The sequence below is a fragment of the Etheostoma cragini genome, unplaced genomic scaffold (genome assembly GCF_013103735.1).
Source record: "Etheostoma cragini isolate CJK2018 unplaced genomic scaffold, CSU_Ecrag_1.0 ScbMSFa_4667, whole genome shotgun sequence".
Taxonomy (NCBI): domain Eukaryota; kingdom Metazoa; phylum Chordata; class Actinopteri; order Perciformes; family Percidae; genus Etheostoma; species Etheostoma cragini.
The window spans coordinates 50,296-56,177 of NW_023269059.1; the positions used below are offsets into that span (position 1 = coordinate 50,296).

General features: G+C 36.7%; 1 pseudogene; it reads left to right on the top strand.

The window, feature by feature from the left end:
• LOC117941279 overlaps positions 1 to 5,882 on the top strand; it is a 19,658-nt pseudogene that overhangs the window by 10,680 nt on the left and 3,096 nt on the right.

The window sequence follows — 5,882 nt, forward strand, 5'->3', positions numbered from 1 at the left end:
TCTGAAGTAGCCTCCGAGATGCTAACGTGAGACTTCTGTAACGTCTGAAGTAGCCTCCGAGATGCTAACGAGAGACTTCTGTAGCGTCTAAAGTAGCCTCCGAGATGCTAACGAGAGACTTCTGTAACGTCTGAAGTAGCCTCCTTTTTATTTGAATGACTTTGAATCATTTTGGAAGATTGTGCTGAGAATTACAAGACCTTAAATATATAGACACATGAAATATATACATGAATTAGATTAGATAGATTAGATACTTTATTCATCCCACAGTGGGGAAATTCCCTTTTTACAAAAGCAGCGGTTTCCTACAGTGAAAAGCATTCGTGTGTATATACTGTACATATATATTTTTTATTTTAATGTTCTACATGTTCAAGTACACTACTACTACTACTACTACTACTACTAATCAGTAGGTCAGTACCTTCACATTTGAGTCCCTGGCGTACGAGTCCCCACAGCATCTCTCCACAGTGGTCGCAGAAGGCCGGCGCTCGGTACGAGTGGACAAAGAGACAATGAGGACGGATCTGGAAGTCCTCCACCGTGGCCGACGCTGCAGGACAAGCAAAAATGCATTAAATGGAAGAAATGGAAGAAATGCAAGAAATATTTAAAATTTAAAAAAAATGCAAGAAATATATAAAATTCAAGAAATATATAAAATTCAAGAAATGTATGAAATGCAAGAAATGTATAAAATGCAAGAAATATATATAAAATGCAAGAAATATATAAATGCAAGAAATATATAAAATGCATAAAATGCAAGAAATATGTAAATTTTAAAAATATATAAAATGCTAGAAATATATAAATGTATGAAATGCAAGAAATATATAAAATGCAAGAAATATATAAATGTATGAAATGCAAGAAATATTTAAAATTTAAAAAAAAGCAAGAAATATATAAAATTCAAGAAATATATAAAATTCAAGAAATGTATGAAATGCAAGAAATATATATAAAATGCAAAAAATATATAAATGCAAGAAATGTATAAAATGCAAGAAATATATAAAATGCATAAAATGCAAGAAATATATGAAATTTTTAAAATATATAAAATGCAAGAAATATATAAATGTATGAAATGCAAGAAATATATAAAATGCAAGAAATATATAAAATGTATGAAATGCAAGAAATATATAAAATGCAAGAAATATATAAAATGTATGAAATGCAAGAAATATATAAAATGCAAGAAATATATAAAATGCATAAAATGCAAGAAATATATAAAATTTTTAAAATATATAAAATGCAAGAAATATATAAAATGTATGAAATGCAAGAAATATATAAAATTTTTAAAATATATAAAATGCAAGAAATATATAAAATGCATAAAATGCAAGAAATATATGAAATGCAAGAAATGTATAAAATGCAAGAAATATATATAAAATGCAAGAAATATATATAAAATGCAAGAAATATATAAAATGCATAAAATGCAAGAAATATATAAAATGCATAAAATGCAAGAAATATATAAAATTTAAAAAATATATAAAATGCAAGAAATATATAAATGTATGAAATGCAAGAAATATATAAAATGTAAGAAATATATAAATGCAAGAAATATATAAAATGTATGAAATGCAAGAAATATATAAAATGCAAGAAATATATAAAATGTATAAAATGCAAGGAATGTATAAAATGCAAGGAATGTATAAAATGCAAGAAATATATGAAATTTTGGAAATATATAAAATGCAAGAAATGTATAAAATGTATAAAATGCGAGAAATGTATAAAATGCAAGGAATGTATAAAATGCAAGAAATATATAAAATTTTGGAAATATATAAAATGCAAGAAATGTATAAAATGTATAAAATGCGAGAAATGTGTAAAATGAGAAAAATGTATAAAATGTATGAAAAGGGGCAGCAAGTTACTTTGCCCCTCATGTCGTCCTCGTGTCGTCCTCATGTCGTCCTCATGTCGTCCTCGGGTCAAACTGACCCGTTGTCCTATATCAATGTCTTTTTTTTTAAACGTTCTCTCACGTTTTTGTCCGTTTTTTCCAACACTTTTGATGCTTTTTCAACGTTTCTCTCTCGTTTTCTACACCAACGCTCAAACGCCGTCGTAGCTAAAGAATGCCGATCCATGTGAGATTACGTTGGTTCTGCACAAGGGGAAAAATATCTAATCCACCATCACCAGAGCTCCTTTAACTCGCCAAGACTGACAGGAGCAAGACGAGGGGAGGGAGATAAACAGAAGACGGAGACAAAGAGTAATGAATGGGCTGTTAGGGGGTATTTGGGTATTTGGTAAATGTTTTGGAGGAACGAGAGGCTCTCGACGGGCGCAGATGGACCGGGTGTGTGTGCTGTTGGCCAGCAGGCTTGGCAAGGCATGATGGGTAGTTTGGGATGTCGTTTTTCTCTCTCTGCATGCATTTCTGAAATCTCGCCTTTTTCCTTCCACACACACACACACACACACACACACGTACACACACGCCGTGGTCCTCCAGGAGAATACGGCTCTGATTGGACATTCTGCTGCAGGAAATTACCTCCATTTATTAAAATTATTGTTTATGGCTTTTGTTTGGAGGGCCAAAATACGGTTGGAAGTCTGAACGAGCACACAAACTGTTATTATATGCTTCAGAAGTGAGTGTGTGTGTGTGTGTGGGTGTATGTGTGTGTGTGAGTGTGTGTGAGTGTGTGTGAGTGTTTCCTAGGTAGTCCTTGTCTAAATATAAATGCTGTGTTTATGTGATGGAATTAAATGCGTTATGAAGCGTTCGCTGCTGGCTCGTTAACACGCAACCAGAAAACAAACAGTGGGGGGGTACTAATGATTAGACCTGTACATACTGTACTGTACATTTGAGTTTTATTAATTGCAATAACACTTTTTATAATGTGTGCAATACTCAACTGCTGATATATATTCATTATTATTGTTTAGGGTTAAGGAGTTGTAACACTAATGTCCTCATGTTGTCCTCATGTTGCCCTCATGTTGCATGCATGTTGCCCTCATAAAGTCTTCATGTTGTCCTCATGATGCCCTCATATTGTCCTCATGTTGTCTTCATGTTGTCCCCATGTTGTTTCCATGTTGCCTTCATGTTGTCCTCATGTTGTCTTCATGTTGTCCTCATGATGCCCTCATATTGTCCTCATGTTGTCTTCATGTTGTCCCCATGTTGTTTCCATGTTGTCTTCATGTTGCCCTCATAAAGTCTTCATGTTGTCTTCATGTTGCCCTCATGTTGTCTTCATGTTGCCCTCATGTTGTCCTCATGTTGCCCTCATAAAGTCTTCATGTTGTCTTCATGTTGCCCTCATGTTGTCCTCATGTTGTCTTCATGTTGCCCTCATGTTGTCCCCATGTTGTCCCCATGTTGTCCCCATGTTGTCCCCATGTTGCCTTCATGTTGCCTTCATGTTGTCCTCATGTTGTCTTCATGTTGTCTTCATGTTGCCCTCATGTTGCCCTCATGTTGCCCTCATAAAGTCTTCATGTTGCCCTCATGTTGTCCTCATGTTGTCCTCATGTTGCCCTCATGTTGCCTGCATGTTGTCCTCATGTTGTCCTCATGTTGTCCTCATGTTGCCCTCATGTTGTCCTCATGTTGTCCTCATGTTGCCCTCATGTTGCCTTCATGTTGCCCTCATGTTGTCCTCATGTTGTCCTCATGTTGCCTACATGTTGTCTGCATGATGCCCTCATATTGTCCCCATGTTGTTTCCATGTTGCCTTTATGTTGTCTTCATGTTGCCCTCAAAGTCTTCATGTTGTCCTCATGTTGCCCTCATGTTGCCCTCATGTTGTCCTCATGTTGTCCTCATGTTGTCCTCATATTGTCCTCATATTGTCCTCATATTGTCCTCATATTGTCTTCATATTGTCTTCATATTGTCTTCATATTGTCTTCATATCGTCTTCATGTTGCCTTCATGTTGCCTCATGTTGCCTCATGTTGCCCTCATATTGCCCTCATATTGTCTTCATGTTGCCTTCATGTTGCCCTCATGTTGTCCCCATGTTGTCCCCATTGTGTCTCCATGTTGCCCTCATGGAAGCTCTGCCCCCCCCCCCCAGGACGCTTTTACTAATTTTTTTGACATTTGACATTCTGAACGCAATATTGTTTTAGTTTTCACTACCACCACCTTACTAGTGGACTAAGTGGTCCATAACCCTCATGTATATATAATTATACCTTAATATCTGAGCTGATAAAGCAGAAATTATGAATTATTTGGACTAACAGTTCAGAGGAACGTATGTTGATTTGAATCCATTTCAATTTACACCCAAAATTCGATGAAAGTAGTTGTATTTGCAAAGAGCGTTGTGAGAAATACATCCTTTTTGTGGTAATTTGGTTAAAAAAGCCATATTTCTGATATAGACATTGTTAAAAGGGGTCAAATTTGACCCAAGGACAACAGGAGGGTTAACGCGTCCGTCACTACACAACTCTCCACAATATACACACAATATACACACAAGATACACACAATATACACACACACAATATTGCGACACTTCCATTATATTGCGATAACAGTTTTGAGTCAGTATATCTTAAGTAAGAATGGGAAATGTACACCTGGTGGTGCAGATGTGCAGGTGTAAGCTTGTTTTTCTAGTTTTTATTGGCCTGCTATTGAATTGTAGTGTTTGTCTTTTAACATCCTTGGGGGGGGCGGGGGGGGCGGTGGCGCGGGGGGAGTTTTTATTTTTTTTTAAACAAACAGGAGGAAACAACAGTTCCTAGCAGCTCTCTGGCTCGGATCCCAGACCGTGGAACCTGTCTGGATGAGTGTTTGGGGAATTATCGGGATGTTTTCTTAACAGGTTGTTTGTGACCAATCAGCTCGCTTGGCTTCATTCTCAATTTCCTGTTTGTTTCCTCGACACCTGGAGCCGTCGCAGAGGCCGACGGAGAGCTGTTAGAAAAAGTGTTTTTTTTGCTAAAGCATCAACAGAAGAGGAGGAAAGGTGGAGTGTAATAGTATTAATGTGTTTTGTTTACTTAGCGCTCGTCAAAGTACTCTAAGACACTTAAAATCATGAAGTACGATAAAAACAAGAGAAATCGGCAACTAACAGTAGATGAAATGTGATATGCCCCCCCCCCCCCCTATTATACCACCTGTTTGCTGTACAACTGTCTTATTGGCTGTATTACCCATCATACACAACCTGGACTATGGTCATAACATCTTACTTCTTATAACTTAGTTTAACTGGTTTTTATTGGCTTTAACCTTCATGTAGTCCTTGGGTCAAATTTGACCCGTTTTCAGGTAAAAAAACACGTTTTGTCACAAAACATGGGCCGTTGTAATTGGCGCTTAAAATGTCAACATTAAATGTTTTAAAAACTGGAAAAAAAATAAAAATAAAAAAGCACACAGAACATTAAAAAAGTAATACAATGTCAGAAAAAGAGACAATGTTGAAAAAAAAGTTAGTTTCATAGTTGATGGGAAGACAACCGTCTTAGAGTTAAAGCCGTAGGATGGAAACACACTTTCACCAGATTTATTCACTTTCTTTGTTGGTAGAAAGTCCCGGAGCTATAACGCGGCTAAATCCAACCTGATACTACCACTGGTAGCCGGGTATATACAACCTGATACTACCACTGGTAGCCGGATAAATACAACCAGATACTACCACTGGTAGCCGGGTAAATACAACCTGATACTACCACTGGTAGCCGGGTAAATACAACCTGATACTACCACTGGTAGCCGGATAAATACAACCTGATACTACCACTGGTAGCCGGGTAAATACAACCAGATACTTCCACTGGTAGCCGGGTAAATACAACCTGATACTACCACTGGTAGCCGGATAAATACAACCAGATACTACCA